The following is a 19941-nucleotide window of genomic DNA, read 5'->3' as shown; positions in this document are numbered from 1 at the left end:
AGGGGAGCTGATGTGCTCACAGAGGTCAGGGAAGGCATTCGGGAGCAACTGATGTCCAGCCCAAATCTGAAGAACAGGAAGGATTTAACACGGAGAAAGGAAGGAAGAGTAGTGCTGGAAGAGGAAACCTATGAGCAAATGCTAAGAGTGGGAGGGAGTCAGGCAAAGGCCTCTTGAAAATGTATTATAACCACAGATGCAGCATGCATATTCTAAGTCTTTTTATTATTCGGTTACTTGATAACATCACTTGATTTCTAGTAATCTCAATATAGTAACTGCATAACAGTCAAATATATGAAATGAAGTAAATAATTAGAAAAAATATTTTTTCTTACTCTATTACTAAGAATAAAAAGGCACATATGCAGATAGGTGCAGATAAAATATAATCAAAGTTATTTTTTAAACTTACAGAAAGCTAGATTAGCCTAAAAATATTCTGTATTTAAGATAAAGAAGGTCAGTATAAATTGCTTGAAATCACAAAATATTAGAGCACAAGTTGTAATTAATATGAGGCATGAAAGAAATATTTATGAGAAATCATTCAACATTTTTATATTTAAATTTTAGAATTCTAAGCAAATCACTTTTATATTTAATAATTCCCCCACTGAATTCAAAATGCATATATATAAATTAGTGGTATTAATAACCTAAAAACTGTTTAATTTTTAGGACCTTTACCAGCACATTTACATTATAATGTTTGAATATGCTACCACACAGATTGCATTTCTCTATTAAAAATGCAATTGTTTACCTAAGAAAGCCCAGGAACATTCTTTGGCAGTTTCTTGGGAAAAAGAAACTATGGTTTTTATATCTCCCTTGAAAGGAAATTAAATAGAAAATCCTGCATTTAAATAACACTGAGGTAGTGACACCAATGGATTGGAGCCAAGAAATTCAAAGTTAAAGTCAAAGCTGGAAGTCTGGCCCTAAAACAGGCTATTGTCTTGCCCCACCCCAGCCTTCCAAATTTAATTAAATCTAAATTCTAATGCTTTGATATAAGTGGTTCAGAAAACTCCTATAGGAATTTCATCCTTTAGATGGCCTTTTATGCTCCACTTCCTCTCATGCGACACAAAGAGTCTGTGTACATTTTTTCTTCTCTTTAAAAAAAAAAAAAAAAATTTTAAAGGAAATATTTTATCTCAAGTAGTCACTGTCTTCCCAAACCCCATGAGTAAAACTTTGCCCTTAAAAGCCCTTTCAGTCCCGTTACTTGGACAATCCAGGCTGAAGTTTCATTAACATGTACCCTTTTGCCTATTTAACTTAAGTGGGGTTTTTTTTATATTCTTCAATGTGGATATGATTTTTCTCCAATTAACTTTGTTTTCTAGTAATTAAAAGAGACTGTAACATGAGAATTCAATTATACCTTATACCTTAATACTTTCCCCCAAATTATTCTTAACCACATCAGTTTATAAAATATTAAATAGCAGTCTAATATTAAAGTTTACATTTTCAAAATGGTTGAGAAAAGTTAATTTCCATTTATCTCTAAAATAAAGACTTCAAGATTTATAGTAATTATTTCTCATTGAAGAAACACAACTAATAAAACAACTGGTTTCAACTTCACAAGACTGTATATTTCATTCTGTTAAAAAATCTTGCCTTTGCCAACCACTCACATTTATTTTCAGCAGCCAGAATATTTTTAAGTTGCACAGAAATTATTTATAAAATGATCTTTCATTTAATTAAATCTGAAACTGTGTGTAGATAAAAATTGAGTGTATTTCCATACTATGTATTTATCAACAATATTTTAGATACTTTTTAAATGAGGGTGGTGGAACTGGTAAAGTACAGAGAAGAACTAGAGTTCCTATACTCTAAAACAAATATATGAGGCCCTGGCCAGGTAGCTCCGTGGTTACAGTGCCATCTCAATATGCCAAGGTTTTCATTCAATATCTGTTCAGAGTACATACAAGAAGCAACCAAAGAATGCATAAACAAGTGGAACATCAAATCAATGTCTCTCTCCCCCTTCCTCTCTCTCTTTCTAAAATCAATCAATCAATAAAACATGTTTGTTAAATTAAATTAGAGTAAAAAGAGTAAATAGAAAATAAGACCTTACATGTATATATCTGTCATCATTGCATTCAAGAGATAACACATTATATCATGTGATAACTAAGCCCCAAAAGTAAACTGCAAGTGCTGTCAGTAACAGGATGGAGTAGACAGCTCCAAGAGCCCCACCTCCAAAGAAACATCAAAAAAACAAGCAAAATTGTCAGAATCACCTATGGCGGAACTCTGGGAAACAGTCTGAGGTTTTGGCGGTTTTTTATCTCTCTTCATTGATTTTCAGAAAGAGAGAGAGAGAAACATCAGTGTGAGAGAGAAACATGAGAAACATGGATGGGTTTGCCTCCCACACTCGTCAACAGGGGATCCAACCCACAATCTTTTGGTGCACAGGCCTACACTCCAACCATCTGAACCATACTGGCCAGGGTAAGTCTGAGGTTTATTAACAACCAAGCAAACACTGAATCAAAACAAAAAAAAACTTTAAAATCGCAGAAAAAAACTGTGATGTTTTCAACTCTGCATGGCTGTAGGCTCTGTGCAAGCAGGATGATCAGGCTGACACACAGGTGGAAACGGCCTGGCAAAGCATTGAGGAATGCCCAGGAATGCCAGTCTGCAAAGACAAAGTAGTTTGGGGTATCTTTCCTTGTTTTCTCTTTCCTTCCTTCCTTCCTCCCTCCCTACCTCCCTCCCTCCCTCCCTCCCTCCCTTCCTTCCTTCTTTCTCTTTCTTTCTTTCTTTCTTCCTTTTTTTTTCCCTGTTCTCTCTCTCACTCGCTCTTTGTTTTTGTTTGTTTGTTTGTTTGTGCTACTTGGTATTCAAGTTAACCTCTGTCAAGAAACTAGCTGAACAAAAACCAAAGGAATGGAGACCTCAGAGACCACATGTGACAAAGAATATAGACTTTACAAAATGAAATAAAAAGTCACTAAACAAATAGTTACAGCTTATAGCAAGCAATAAAAATAAACCCAGGGGAAGGGGAAAATCTGCTTTCCAGACTTACCATATTATAATATTAAAAATGTCCAGTTTTCAAGAAAAAAACTATGAAGCAAGCAAGAAACAAGAAACTATGGTCCATTAACAGAAGAAATAAATAGAAACTATCCCCAAGGAAGCACAGGCATTGAACTTATTAGACAAAGACTTTAAATCAGCTGCCTTAATAAATCAAAGGGCTAATGGAAACCATAAGTGTGATATATAAACAAATAGTCTATCAATAAAAAGATTAAAATTATAAAAAGGAACCAAGCAAAAATTCTGGCAATGAAAAGCTCAATAACTAAAATTAAAAACTCACTAGAGGTTTCGACTAAAGATTTGAGCAGGCAGAAGAAACAATCTGTGAATGTGGGCATAAATGAACAGAGCCTAAGAGAACATTAGGACACAGTGAAGCATACCAGCACACATGTAATGGTGACCCCAGGTGGAGAGGCGAGAAAGGAAGAGGCAGAAGGAATATCTGTATCAGTAATGGCCAAATAGTTCCCAAGTTTGGTAAAATACATGAGTCTACACAGTCGTGAAGCTCAGAGAAGTCCAAGAAGGATACACGCAAAAATATACACAGAGCTACACTGTACTCAAATGTCAAAACCCACGGGCAAAGAAAGAATCTTGGAAAAAGCAAAGGAGAAGCAACTCATCACTTATACAAAATACCTTCAATAAAATTAGCAGCTGATTTCACATCAGAAATCATGGAGGCCATAAGGGAGTTAAAAATATTTTAAATTGCTAAAAAGAACCGTCAACCAATAGTCATATATCTGGCAAAATTATTCTTCAAAAGTGAGGAGAAATTAAGACAGTCTCAGAAAAAATGAATGCTTAGTAGAACTGCCCCTATAAGAAATGCTGAAGTGAGTCCATTAGACTAAAACGACAATACACTAACTAGAGAGCAACTTTAAGTGATATAAAGAAATACAGAACTCTAGTAAAAGTAACAATATAGTAAACTAAAAAGCCAATATTATTGTGTTTTTAGTTTGTAACTCCTCTTTTTATTTACAGTAGGGTTTAAAATGCAAATGCATAAAGCAATAATTACCCACATTAATGGGTACACAATGTAAAAAGATGTGATCTGTGATGACAACAGTAACATAAGGTGGGGGGAGCTGTACAGGAGCAGAGTTTCTATATACTATTGATCCTAAGTTGGAATCAATTCAAACGAGGTTGTTATGAGTTTAGGATTTTAATTGTAATCATCATAGTAACTATTTTAAAAGTTTTTCTAAAAATATATACATAAAAGGAAGTGACAATAGAATCAAAAACTTAACTGAATAAAAAAGAAGGTAGTAATGGAGGAAAAGAGGAACAAAAAAGCTATTAGACATAGAAAACAAATAGCAAAATGGCAGAAAGAAGCTCTTTCCTGTGAGGAATTACTATAAATAATGAAGTAACTCACCAGTCAAAGGTCAGAAATTGCCATAATGGATTTTAAAGAAACAACATGGTCTGAGATTGGCAGAATAGATGCACAAATACTAAACATGATACAACTACATGCTATGACAAAAGACTCACTTTAGATACAAAGACACAAATAGGTTGAAAGGGGAATTTTCTGGGGGGAAAAAAATTCTATGAGAGTACTATCTAAAAGAGAGCTAAGGTGGTTATACTAATATCAAACAAAATAGAATTGAAGTCAAAAATTGTTACAAGTAACAAAGGACAATAAGTAGATAGATGATGGATGGATGGATAGAGAGATAAATGGATCAGTACATCCATGATTAAATTATAAACAAATATGCACCTAACAACAGAGACCCCAAATATGAGGCAAATATTGAAAGAATTGAAGAAAGAAGTAAATACTTCTACAGTAAAAGTTGGATATTTCAATACCCCACTTTCAACAATAAAAGGAACATCTACACATAAGGCCAATAAAGAAATAAGAGGCCTTGAATAACACTATAATCAAACTACACTTAACAGACGTATTAAAGATTCTACCAGAATAAACATTCTTCTCAAGTACTCATGGAAAAATCTCCAAAATATACCATGTTAGGCCTAAAACAAATCTTAATAATTTATAGACTGAAACATACCAAGTATCTTTTCCAACCAGAATGGAATGAAGCTAAAAGTCAATAACAGAAGGAAAGCTGGAAAATTCAAATACCTGAAAATTAAACAACTAGACTCTTATCCAACTAATAGGTCAAAGAGGAAATTACAAAGGAAAGTTAGAAAATATCTTGAGACAAATGAAAATACAATATATGAAAATATTTTGGATGTGGTGTTCAGGGGGAAAGTTATGACAGAAAATGCATATATTAAAAAGGAAGAAAATCTCGAATCAATAACCTGACTTTATACTTTAGGAAACTAGAAAAAGAACAGCAAATAAAACCCAGAACTGGCAGAATGAAGGAAATAAAAAGATTGCATAGGAAAATGATATAGGGAATAAATAAAATAGTCAATGAAACCAAAATTTAGTCCTTTGAAAATATCAACAAGATTGATGAACCTTTAGTTAAACTGTGAGAAAAAAAAGACTAATAAATGAAAACAGAAATGGAAGCGGGGACATTACTGCCAACCCTAGACAAATAAAAATGATTATGAGAAATACTATGAACAATTGTGCACCAAAAAGTTAGGTAACTTATAGGAAATGGACAAATTTCTAGAAACATGCAAAATACCAAAACTGATTAAAAAATAAATAGAAAATCTCAACAGACTTATAATAAGAGATTGAATCAGTAATGAAAATCCTTTCAACAAAGAAAAGTCCAGGACCATATGGCTTTACTGGTGAATTCCACCAAATATTTAAAGAACAATTAACACCAATCCTTCCCAACCTCCTTCAAGAAACAGAAGAGGAATGAAGACTTCCTAACTCCATGTGGAAGGCTAGGAGTACTCAGAATCAAAGCCAGAATAGGACAACTATACAAAATGACAACTATAAACTAATACCGTTTATGACTGTGAATGCAAAAAAAGAAAAAAGAAAAATGCTCAGCAAAATACTAGAAAACAAGACCAACAGTATATTAAGAGGATTATACACCATGACCAAGTGGGATTATCCCAGGAATGCCCTCGTAGTTTGATATAAGGAAATCAATCAATGTAATATACCACATTAACAGTAGGAAGGAAAAAAAAAACAAAAAACCATGTTCATCTCAATTGATGCAGAAAAGGTATTTGACAAAATCAAATATTTTCTTGAATTAAAAAAAAAATCAGGAGACTTGGGATAAAAGGGAACTTCTACAAAATGATAAAAGGCAATTTTGCAAAACCTACAGCAGGGATCACCACTGCTTTCAACATTGTACTAGAAGTTCTAGCCAGAGCAATTTTTTAGAAAGGAAATAAGATGCATATGAATTGGAAAAAAGCAGTAAAACTATCTCTATTTGTGATATAATCTTACATATATAGAAAATCCCAAAGAATCCATAAAAATATTTACTAGAAATAACTGAATTCAACAAATAAGATCAATATAAAAATCACTTGTGTTTATACATACCAGTAATAAACAATCCAAAGAAGATATAAGAAATCAAATTCTTTTACAATAGCATTCAAAATAATAAAATAGCTAGGAATAAATGTAATGATAGAAGTGAAATTTTTGTATAATGTAAACTATAAAATATTATTGAAAGGAATTAAAAAAGACTAAATAAATAGAAAGGTATCCTGTGTTCATGGATTGAAAGTCACAATATTAAGAAATTGCAATCATTACCCAAAGTTATCTACAAATTCAGTGAAATCCCTATCAAACTTCCAATAGCCTTTTTTTTCACAATTTTCAAATTCAGGTGGAACTGTAAGGGGCCTGGAACAGCTAAAACAATATTGAAAAAGAAAAACAAAAGTGCAAGACTCATACTTCTCAGTTTCAAAATGCAGTAATCCAAACAATGTGTTACTAGCACAGAACAGACATATAGATCAATGGAACTGAATAAGCAGTCCAGAATTAAACCCAGAAAATATATGACCAACTGCATTTCAACAAGGGTGCCAAGACCATTCCATGTGGAAAGAATAGTATCTCTAACAAGTGGTACTGGGACAACTGGATAGCCATATACAAAAGAATGAAATCAAATTCTTTTACAATAGCATTCAAAATAATAAAATACCTAGGAATAAATGTAATGATAGAAGTGAAATTTTTGTATAATGTAAACTATAAAATATTATTGAAAGGAATTAAAAAAGACTAACTCACTCCATGTATAAACTTTAATTTCAAGTGGACAAATAACCTAAATAGAAGAGCTAAAACCACAAAACTCTTAGAAGAAACCATAGGAATAAATCTTCATGACCTTGGATTTGTCAATGGATTATTAGCTATGACATTAGAAGCACAAGCAAAAAAGAAAAAAAATAGACAAATAGGATTTCTTCAAATTAAAAACTTTCGTGTATCAAAGGATACTATCAAAAGAGTGAAAAAACAACCCACAGAATAGAATATTTGCAAATCATATATCTTTTAAGGGTTCAATATCCACAATACATAAAGAACTCTTATGACTCAACAAAAACAAAACAAAAACAAAAACAAAAACAAAAAATGATCCAATCAAAAACGGGCAGAGGACTTGAGGGAACATTTCTATTTCCAATGATATAGAGATGGCAAACAAGCACATGCTCAGATGCTCGACATTAGCAGTCATTAGGGAAATGCAAATCAAAACCACCATGAGATACCACTTCACAAAAATGTAAAATAACAAATGTTGACAAAGGTATGGAGCAACTGGCTCCCTCATACATTGCTAGTGGGAATGTGAACTGGTATAACTGTGGCTCCTCAGTTAGACATAGAGTCATAATGATCCAGCAATTCCACTGCCAGCTATTCCACCCAAGAGAAAGGAAAACTATGGCCACGTAGAAACTTTCACACTAATGTTTAAAGAAGTTTATTCATAATAGCAAAAAGTTAGAAACTACCCAAATATCCATCAACAGACTAATGAACAAACAAACTTTGACATACACATACAATGGAATATTCTTCAGCTATAAAAAATAATGAAGTACTGATAGATGTTATGGGAAAACCTCAAGGACATTGTGCTAACTGAAAGAAGCCAGACACAAAAGTTTTGATTCCAGTTATGTGAAATACCCAGGTTAGCAGATCCATAGAAAGAGAAAGCAGATTGGTGGTTGCCAAGAGCTGGGGGAGATGGGGAACAAAATGTGGGATAACAGTTTAATGGGTATAGGTTTCCCTTTGAGGTGATGAAGTGTTTTGGGGTGATGAACTAGATAGAGGGGCTGGCTGCAGAACATTGTGAAGGTACTAAACGCCAGTAAAATGTTCACTTTAAAAATTAAATTTTATGACAGTGACCAGCATGCAGTAAGTTATCATTATTACTGTTACATATTTTTACAAACCAAAAGTCAATCCTCAGATCTGTGAAAACTCAAATACTCCAGAATGAAATCTTCGGATTTTGTCTCCTGGAAATGAATCTACTGGACATTAAAGAAGCACACAACCGGGCCTACTGGACAAATGATCAATTCTGACGTCATAAATATGACCTTTACTAAACAGCCAAAAAGGGAAGTGAAATGTGCAGACAAACCAGATACATCAATTAGTGGGATCTTGAAGATACACTGTGCTGGGTACACATCAGAGAAAACAGACAGGTGAGTGAGTTGTGGACTAAACATAAGCCTAGTGTCAGAGAGGTGTGGTGGAAAGCAGCACACACTCCTAATACGGAGCCCTCGTTTCCCTTTCCCCGTGGTCATGGGCTGCTTTTTTGGCATCCTGCTCATAGCCCATGTGGTTTCTAGACAACCTAGTCTGCTGACCATTCTAACAAAAACGGCCAAAAACACCGGGCAGTTAAAGGACCGCTTTCTACCTGCTGGAGTGGCATGCGTTACAGACACTGAAGTCTGGTATTTAGAAAGCATGGGGGAAGTGCTAATTTCCATTTTTGAGGTTTGAGGTTTTTATCCTTAAGCATCCATCATTCAGTAAAGAGTGAGATTTTAATTCACTAAAATTTAATTCTGCAAAATTACACAGCTCGTCTATTCTACGCCCAGATCCATGCCAGGTTTCAGAACAGGGGCTGAGGCCTGGGCCGGGGAGTGGGAGGGGGCGTGTTGAAAGCCATGAAAACATGTTCCAATGGGAGAAATACAGATGTAGAAGAAAAGGGGCCATAGTCTCAGCTTCCTCCTGTCACAGGAACACAAAACCGTGACAAATGCAGAGGGCTGTGGTGCAGCTCTGATTAAGCGGAATCGAAAGTATCTCAAAAATGTTATAGGACAGTCTAGGATGGCAGATACGCCTCCCTTCTGGATGGAGTGATCATAACACTCCATCCCTCTCATCAAACCTGGATGTGACCTAGAGCACCTAACAGTCCTCAGAGAGCTCCCACAAACAGATCAGCTGTGGCGCATGAGTACATAGGTTGCGTAAATGAGAGGGGTTATTATCACTGGAAACTGAAAAGGTAAATCAGATTTTCCAAAGCTCCTCGGTATCACTACTTCCCTGCCCACTAGGAAAGGCTGGGAAGCTCCATTTTTCAGATCTTAGTTCAGCAGCTTCTGTCCTGTCCAGGAGATATTTTCCTTTTATTGCCTCCCCAAACCAAAGATGTCTGCTAGGAAGTAAATAATCCTTACTAGAATCTACTGTGTGACCATAAGCCAAGCGCCACGCTAAACACTTGACCTACCTTGTATCAAATGCAGGCACAACAACTACAGAATGTGATTTTCTAAAAGTCGGTGTTTCTGAGAGGCTTTTCTAAAAGAAATGATGCCTGATTACAGCCATGACTCATAGTAAACGAGGACTTTATAGCTTGCAACTGGATCTGATAACCACAATAACTCATTTGCTCTTTCCAAAAACTGCTCAAAGTTGATGGGGTAGCTGTTAATATCCCCAAGAGAGGTGAGTGACTCACCCAAGTTCTTGTTACAAATAGCAGTGTAGGGTCTCAAACCCTCTCCTAGATTCCCAACACATCAGACTTGACTTCCAGGTACAAAGAACATTGCACAGTGAGCCTGGAATTTAATAATTTACTGCCTAACCTCTCTCTCTGGGATCTGCTTTGCCTTTGGTTTCTGTATGTGAACTCTGAAAGAATCTCCTGCAGATACCTACTTATCTTCTCTTGATCTAATGCAAATATTTCCAAGCACTGCTGCAAAATTAAAATTATCTAACGCAAAATTTCCAAGCACTGTAACTTTAAAAAAAAAAAAATCATCTGCAAGGCAATAAAGAACAGTGGGTGAAAACTTGCATTCTAGAGCCTGGGAATGAAGCCTGATGTTAGCACTGTGTGACCTTTGGCAGGTTTTTAACCACGTTGTTCTAGGCTGTAAAAGGGAGATAATGGTATTAACAACCTCACAGAGGTGTCGAGAGAATTGAACAAATTGGTATCAGTAAGTAAAGTGCTTAGGATAGGACTTGGAACCTGATATATGCCCAATAAATGAAAATCATATTTAGCCAAAAATCTACTATCCTGTAAACTGTCCCCAGGGGTAAATGAATCTACTTGAGAAGTTGCATTAGCTCCTTTTAAGTCCACACAGCGGCGGTTTACGCCTGAGTACTTCACTGCTTCCTACATACGCAACAACACCTGCCACTGAAAAGTAGACTCAGTGGATATATTGTTCCTCTTTGAAACAGATCCTTTAACTTCATATTTCGCTCTGTTTTCACCTCAAAACTGAAATGGTCTTTCCCTTTTAAAATGAACAATTTTCCCATTTGAAGGGAAGAAACATTCCATCTGCAAAGATGAGTGGAGTATTTCAAAGAACTATGCCTGGCATCTGTCAGAATGAGATAGATTTAAGTAAAAAAGACAGCTTTGTGTGAGATCGGGGGCAGACCCAACGTTTTAGGGGTGGGAGGCAAAACGGCCTCTTTGGTCATTTCCCAAAATCTCGAGAGCACTGCCTGATTTGCAAGTTTATTTGCATGAATCTTGTCAATATCAAATGTACTCACACATTTACTGTGTGCCTGCCTTACTTGACAGATGAATGGAAACTGCTCTCTGTCCAAGTTCACCAGCAGTAAAAGTCAGCAGCAGCTCCTCGGGTGTTTGCAACCACACTTCTAAGGATAAGGCAATGAAAACCACATTTCCTGGTTTTATGGGCTGCATTTGGTGACTGAGGTTTGTCTTGAGGAACCTTACATTAACCCAGAAATATTTGCGAACAGAATCATTTTTCCTTTCTTTTCTTTCATTCTAGAGGTGAGAGCCACTAGTAAGTAATATGACCAAACTGAGAAAGGAGTGGAACAGATTTTCATCTTTGACTGAAGAAATTCTAGCCCAGCCAGGCGTGGCTCAGCAGTTGAGCATCGACCTAGGATCCAGGAGATGATGGTTCGATTCCCCGTCAGGGCACATGCCCAGTTGCGGGCTCCATCCCCAGTGGGGGGGCGTGCAGGGGACAGCCGATCAATGACTCTCTCATCATTGATGTTTCTCTCTCTCTCTCTCCCCCCATTCCTCACTCTGAAATCAATAGAGATATGTTTAAAAAAAAAAAAAAGAAATTCTACACAGAAGTTTTATATGCATTGAATATAAAATATCTAGATATATTGTAAAAATTGTCAATCCTTTCATTTACATTTTTATTGTAGTAATAAGAGTTTAACATTGACAAAGGACAAAAAATATTAAAAATAAATAAGTCACCCATAATGTGCATTTTGTAAAAAGCACTAACATGGTTGTTGATATATGGAGTTGCGATTGCTGCTGGTGGTGGTGAAGAATGCCAAGGATACTATGTTATCCAATAGGTAAGTAGACTACTATTGGGGCAAATTATATTTCTCAGAGATGAGAGCCACAATACCTCCCAGTCCTCATACCCTTCTTACAGTATGGCTTTGACACCCCTACCTACCACGGAGAGATAGGTGTCTGTGTTCCCTCCTCTTAAATCTGGATGGATTTCTGACTAATGGATATAACACGGACTACTAGAGACAAGTTATAAAGATGTGGTGCACTTCTGCTTGTTGCTCTTCAGATACTCCCCCTCAGAAGCCAGCGATCATGCCAGGAGGAAGCCCGAGCAGTTCGTGAAGAGGCCCCCAGTGCACAGCCCTGGCTGAGCTCTTAGCAGGAGTCAGCACTAACTGTGTGAGTGAACCATCATGGAAGTAGATCCCTCACCCCGCAAGTGAGCCATTCCAGCTGATGCCATGTGGAGAGAGATGATCTGTCACTGTTAAGATTCATGAACAAAATAAATTATTGATTTTATTTTAGGGCACCAAGTTTTGGGGTGGTTTGTTAGGAGGAAATAGAGAACTACTTAAGTGAATAGTAAGAGCTACTATACCTGAAATAGTAAGAATTTATTATGGGGCAAAACTGTAATAAGGATTTTAAATGTAGTATCTCAGTCAGTTCTCACTGTAACCCCATGGCAATAGAGAGTATTATTACTCCCATTTCATATATAATAGGACAACTGGAGGTTTCCTTTAACTGATGAGTGGAAAATTTGTGTAGTAATGAAGGTTTTTGTTCATAAAGGACAAGTCGAAGGAAGAAATGACAAAGTATAAGTAGAAATGCATGCTAGGATTCTAGCATATTGGTAGGTGACACATTCTAAACTGGTATAACTTTTTTCTTAATATTTTCCTTCATGCACTTTCTCATACAAATTACAATGAACCCGTAATGCCAAGTATTTTTATTCCATGGTCTAAGACCTGTATGTTTGTTTTGGTTTCCTATGTTGCATGACTCCGTTGCCTCCACTGACATTACAGTGCTAGACTGCACGGTAATGTGCATATAAACCAGAATCCTCTGAAGGGCGCTCCGTACTCCTAGCGGACACGGGGTGATTTGACTGTGGCATGTGGCCTGATACACACGTCCCTGTCTGATGGTCGTGGTTTAGTTAGGTCATTCTAGCTCTCATGGCAAGTGCCAGCTTTCACCCCCCTAAAGCAGATGATTTCCTTGTCATATAAAGACCCCTCCTCAGTCAAGGGATTGCATTCCCCAATACAAAACAAAATAACTTGGGGATCCCATGAGCCCTCCCTGAGACCTACACCTGGCGACTTTTGGAAAGCCTTGACTCTCTTCCCTGGAAGCGCCTAAGAAGAGAATGGACAACACCATGTCATATTCCTCAGTCCCCCAATCAGGAACAGATCTCCATGTTTATATAGCCTTTCCCCTCCTCTGCAATCAAATATTACTATTTTAGTCTACACTTAGCTTTCCACCACTCTTTTCTTATAACCACCATTATTGGAATACTAGTTTCATTATTCTGATACCACTATTTTGCTCAAATCTCTGAATGCCTATCTTCCTTACTGGCCTCTGTAATTCCACAATCTCCTCTACCCTTCCCTAAAATTCACTGCAAGAAGAGGTGAGGTGGCTACATACCTCCTCGGTCGTCCACGCTTGCTTTTACCACCACGGTAACGGGTAAGCAGTTCAAAATCCACTTCTCCTCCCCACAAATCAGCATGCTGCTTGTCTCATTCGCTTTGATTCTCTCCTTAAGAGCTCTTCAAAAAATGTGCCTCCTTATCTGCTGTCAGTCTCATTTCAAACACAGTTCGTAGCCCAGATTGCACTGCTTAAATTCCTCCTGACCTTCTCACCCACAGACTAAGGACAGGTTTCTTTGTCTTTTCTTTGGGATTGCTCCGTAACCTATATCGAGCTGTCATGAGATGGCTTGGGCCCACCCATAATCTATGTGTGAGTGGATAGAGACACTTTTAGGAGGCTGGTTATAAAGTCTTTGGAAAACAGAGAATGAGCCAAAGTGACCGGACTTATTTATAGCAAACCTCCCCATTCAATAAACATTTGCTGAAAAGCTCTGGGAAGACCCAGGGTAAACTAGGCAACACTCTCCAATGGCCTTGTTAAAAAGCCTGTTCTGCCTCCTTCACCCTCTTGTCGGAGGGTCTACTGAACACTCTCAAACCAAGAGCTTACTCAGACAACCTCACCACCCATGCCTCCTACCCAGCTAATCCAGAGACTTAGTTCAAGTAAAACTAATCTAAAGAAAACAGAGGACACTAGTGAGCTGGATAAAGTGCATTTAAAAATTGTAACCCTTTTGAGCCTAAATAACATCTATATCTCCTAAAACACAGAAAGATAACACCTTAATACCATCTTCAGAGTGCCCAGCAAAAGTTCTTGGACTGGCACCTGCTATATAATTACTATATACCAGCTATATTTAAATGGAGACAGTGATAATGTATTGTTTAGTCAAGAAAAGAAAATACATATATGATTTAAAATTTCCTTAAAAACTTTTTGTTTTTTCAAGAATACAAAATATAAATATGATATAAAAGTTCCTTATAATTACTTAATATTTTGAATAATTTATTTCTACATTTATAGTATTTCTACTTCCTATAATAAAGCTACTTCTACTTTCTATCAAAAAGCTATTTATATATTCTGTTAGAAAAGTATTCTGGAAGCACATAAGACACAACATAATTTTCTCTGACTTCTTCTAACTATAAGATAGAAAGATTTGCTTGCAAAGAACAAACAATACCAACAATAATAATGATAATGTTGATAACTACTGAATTACAGTGTATAAAACATGGGGAAAACTGTTAACTTTTACCACACTTAAAATGCTAAAGTAAAATTAAAGTATATGTTTTAAAAATATGTAAACCCTACTTTCAAAAGAGATTAGGCATTTAAAAACTGATGTTAAATCAGGATTTTTAACATCAAACGTCTGTGGTTCGTATTTTCCTTGTTTTCCCTCTTCTTCAGTCAGCCAAGAAGCTTTGCTCTTTGTCAACAAGATGTGATCTGGTAAACTCACTTCTGACTTGCCCCGAGGAGAAGGAGAGAACAGAATTACCCCGTGGGCACTTCACAGTGACAAATCTGTTCCCTGGGCCAGCAAAGAAAACAAAGAGGGCCTGCCCGGGAAGCACCTCAAATAGTCCAATATTGCTTCTGTGTAAACATGAGAATTAAGCAGCTACCAAAAAGCTTCTCAGCTTTGTCCCAAACAAAAGTCATTAACTTTACAAAGTAATACTTTTTAAATTATTTTCAATTCACCTTCATTTTTAAAAAATTGACAATAAAGGTTCGTTAAAATTTAAATTTTGGCAATATTTGCGCTTTTAATAAAATTTGTCAAGTCTAGGTCTTGATTTTTAAATACACATATGAAAACTAGTAAAACATTTATAAATTTGTAACACTAACACATTTTAAATGTCAAACAAAAGGAATAAAATCTTAACTGGTGAAGAAATTATAAAATGCTTTTAAGTTCCCCAAATTTAAGGTTAAACACTCAGAGGATGAAGGAAGTGAAATGTCGGGGACTGTTTAATCAATATATAACATATTTGTCATAAGTCATTCTCAGAAAATTAGGTTTCTATTTTACAGAAAATTTCCCAAAGGTAAATGTGACTGAAATTTTAACTTATTTTTATTTGGAATAGATGATCCTATAAAACATTCACTTAGTCCAAATCTCACTGATTGCTAACACTCTATCCCTTAAGAAATCTTCAAAATAATCAATTCAAACCAGTTATCAAGGGGAAAAAATATTAACTGTAGTAAATCTGCTTCTCCTAGACAATACCAATGAGGGGCAATTTCCGTAGTCATTTATAAACAAATGTAATATTAAAACATCTTTAATTCTACTTTAAACATGTTGCTTTCAACATGAAACATGTTTATGTACCTAAGTAATTTGGACTGCAGGGAAACAGCAACTAGTCCCTAAAGGAGATCATCTTAAACACAAGAACTACAGAGGTGGTTTCCAGAAACAGGAAAAATCTGACAATTTCAGAAAACCTTCCTCTCAGAAAGTCTATTTGTGTACTTAAAATTAGCACCAATACTCTGGAAAGAGTGAAATAATAAGATGGTTTGCACATGATGACAGCTTTGGCCGAAATTAAGAACAATAATTAACTATGTAGAGAGAATCTCGTGGCTTCAGGGAATCCATTTATATACGCAGTAAATACGCATCTCAACAATCAGACACATATTGCTCTCTTCTCTGTACCTGTTGGCCATTCCTCCAAAGCCATGTTTTACACTCATCGTCTCCAAGGATAAGGATTCTGTCCTTGGATTCCTAATTATGTCTCAGAACCAGTCTTAGATACTGTTATCTCAAGGTCTGAGCATACAGGACAGTAAGCAGAAGCATTTCTCAAATTGTTTCGCTCCCAGAGATAAACTGTGAAAACATACAGCCCAGCTTAAGGTTAGTGGATTGTGCCTTTTGAACTGATCCTGGCCCCACTCATCACAAAGGAACCATCCACAGGTTTTCGCACTGCTTTGCTAAGTGCTTTCTCAGATTTACTAATGAATTCTCACATGAGCCCCTTTATTGAAGTTCGCAACAGCAAAATGAGGTGAGTTCCATATCTCCATCTTCATAAATGAGAGAAGCGAGGCTCAAAGGCCTGACGTCTTCTCCCGACTCCATCTACAAAGTGTCAGAGGGAGGCTTCGCTCACTTTGCTAGCTTCGAATCCTTATTTTTCCCAAGGTCCATTTTAAAAGTCTCTTTTTTGCTTTTGCATTTTAAAACAAAGAGAAAAGGATGACAGGGCACTGGAGGGTGGTCGGGGTCAAGGACACGTCCTGCACAGCTGGCGCTGTGCACTGCAGGTCTGCAGGGCCACAGGAAAGCCCTGGCTGGCGGAGAAGGGAGGGCTCAGTAGCTCTCCGTCCTGCACTGGCCAGCCGCCTCGCCCCACCACGTTGGGCCAGGTACCGACCTGTTCTGAGACACAATTTCCCAGGAGGCTCAAGGAGTGCTTTTTTCTCCGGATTATTTTTGTTTGTTTGTTCTTGTTTTTCAGTCACCTTTCTCCTAGTGCCTGAAGTCTAAGTCTCACATGGGTGTTGGGGGAAGAACAGTGCACCCGAAGGTGGGCAGACAGGCAGGCAGGCAGAGAAACAACCACTTTGATTTTGCTTTGATTTCTGTTTCAAGTCCTGTAATGACAGATCTCACTCCAGTGCAGTATGTTTTGGAAATATACTTAAAAGGGATATGTGACTGTTTGGGGGTACATTTTAAGTGTTGACCAATAAAAAACAAATATCAGAACAACAGTTTAATACAGCATTTAAAAACCCTTTTAGTAGTCGAAGGCATCTGTGACCTGCTGAAATCTAATTGTTTCTCCAGTGCTCTTTGGAACTGTTCAGAAAGCTGTGGTACAGTTTCTAACTGGTGCATTAAGCATCTGGCCTGACTTCACAGAAGCACAGATAGCTGAATGTGCACTCTCTGTGCATTTTATTAACATCCCATAGGCGCATGTTAAGATGCAGTACTGATGTGCCCTGACATGCATCACTACCTGTTGACAGAAAAAACCAGGCTAGACTGGAGAGGGTCTACAAACAGAAAATCTTTTAAAGATGTTTTAGCAATTTAAACTGAAATTCTGGCTTAAAAAAACCAAAGAGGAAGAAGAAAGAAAGGGGAGAAAAAAAAGAGCAGCTTCAGTTTTACAAATTTATAAAACGTGCCCAAGTTTCAGCAGCCAAATCCTCTGAAAGTGAGTCAATCTCCAGCATCTGGTCTTTCCCTCCTGCTGGAGCTAACAGTGCCCAGTTTTCTTTGGGTCACACCCTCTCCCCCATTCTCACCCATGCTTGAGTGGGGCTGACCCTACCTACAGCTCTTACAGGGGGCTTACGCTCACTGCCCGCCTTCCTGCCATAGATTCTGGAATGAGCACATGAGCAAGTTGAAACCAACGAGCTGGAGTGAATCAGGGCTCTGTGCAGGAGCTTCTAGAGGTGACAGCTCTTCCCTCGAACGCTGCAGTGTGGGAAGGTGATACGTGAAACTGCTACTGCCATGGAGGAGAGCCTGGAGCTGCCCTGGTCCCACTGTATACCTGAGGAGGCTGCCAACACTGAAAAGAGCAGCCCACTAAGACACAAGCTCCATTCTTGTGGACATATTTTAAGCCACTGTATCAACCTTTACCTGAACCAGACATTACATTTTAATTTCTCAGTTACGTGAACCAGTAGATTCCAGTTGTTGACTAGACAGTAAAGCTTGGCTGTTCAATCACCTGCAACCAAAAAATTCTCAACTGATAAATAACCCAAGGCATTTAATATATGGAAAGCCCGAGCTGTTCCCTTTCTTTGTTGTTTTTCACACAGTTTTGAAGACTTTAATTCTCATGAAGAATGGTGAGGTGAAGGGAAACCATCAAGAATGTTTCTTTCTGGACTTAAAAGAACTTTAATAAATTCTAAAATTAAATCACAAATATCATAGTTGGAGGTACACTCAGAGTCGCCTAGTCGTCATGACCCTTCTTGTATAGGGATATTCAATGAATTTGTGTGCAGTGACTGAATGAATGATTGAGTAAATGAGGCAGCTTAAGTTTAGACAGGTTGGAAATCTCGGATGAAACTGTTCCATGAAATAATTAACTATGCATTGTTGCCACTTTCAAGTAGGTATTGTTTATAGCAAAAGAGGTTTGGTTGGTTGGTGGTTGTTGAGTTCACTTAGAAACACAAGTAAATGGCAGAACCTGGGAAGCCTGCTTGCAAATCCAATCTCCCCTGTTCATCAGGGAGCATCTCGTATCCTCACAAAAAAAAAACACACAAAAAAAAAACCGCAAAACAACAAATACCTTTTCAACCCGAAATGTCTACTAGAACTCAACTAAATTCTCACCCCTGGGAACATAACATCATGAAATGCACGAGGACAAGAGAAAAAAAATCAACAAGAAAATGTCCTAGTCGCCCACCTCCTCCCCCATTTCCTGGCTACAGAAGAGCTTCGAAGGGAAGCTTTGAAGAGTGTGGAAAAAGCTGTCCTGGGCATTCTCCTACCTCCCTTTGTGCCCCCTCTTCTACCACCTTTTACTATCCCTTTTTCCAGGCACTCAGCTGCCCTCATCTTAATAATGGCAGCTACCATTTTCTGGTACTTACTATGAGTCAGGCACTGAGCTAATGAACTCAGGAAGATTCAGTAATTGATCTGCAGTCATATGGCAAAGCCAAGCTGAAACCGGGTGTGCTGGGCTCTGCAGCCTTTGCTCTTGAACACTGGCCCACGCTGGTTCCTCCTCTCTGAGCTGAGTGCTCCTTGCTGTAGGAACGAGGCCCTGCCCTCCTATCACCGCCTAAAGAGCTTCATGCTGAAACTGCCTTCTTTCTCTCCCCTCCCACCAGGACCACCATCCCCTTATTGTAGCTAATCTCGCTTAGGTAACACAGGAGGAAAGCGATCTGAAGTAACTCAGGGTAACACGTAATCTTTCCAGAGGCGCTGCATATTGTTTCAGAAGCGGTGCATATTATTCTAAGCTCACTTCCAACCGGCAAAGTTTCAGACAGCTGATAAGAGCGAAAAGTTTAAAAAAAAAAAATGGAGTGTGTATATTTTTGGATCAGGTTGGGATCAGGTTGAGTTGGCCTCCAAAGTCCCCTGCCGCTAGTACAAATTACATTTTCACAAAATCTTTCCTTCTTCTACATTTTAATCAACATCTTAAAAAAAAAAAAAAGTAAAGCAACAATACATAATTGTTCAGTAAATTCCTGCTGCCTTTATTTGCCATGTGATGAGACCAAAGCCCAGAGCAGATAACGAATGGTAGCCTAGACAATGGAAACTTCAGCACTCCGAACTCCCAGGCCAGTACACCTTATTTTAGATCCCTATAACCAAAATCGTCCAACGATCCTTCTTTCCTGTTTAAAGTCTGCCTGA

General features: G+C 37.5%; 1 protein-coding gene across 1 annotated transcript in view; it reads right to left on the bottom strand.

Moving 5' to 3' along the window:
* Nucleotides 1-19941, bottom strand: part of MACROD2 (mono-ADP ribosylhydrolase 2) — a 1375516-nt gene that overhangs the window by 1169096 nt on the left and 186479 nt on the right. The gene's annotated exons all lie outside the window — the stretch shown is intronic.

Source organism: Miniopterus schreibersii (genome assembly GCF_964146895.1).
Source record: "Miniopterus schreibersii genome assembly, chromosome: 10".
In the NCBI taxonomy this organism is placed as follows: Eukaryota; Metazoa; Chordata; class Mammalia; order Chiroptera; family Miniopteridae; genus Miniopterus; species Miniopterus schreibersii.
Note: the sequence above shows the minus strand (reverse complement) of the source record. Positions and strands in the feature narration are given on the sequence as shown.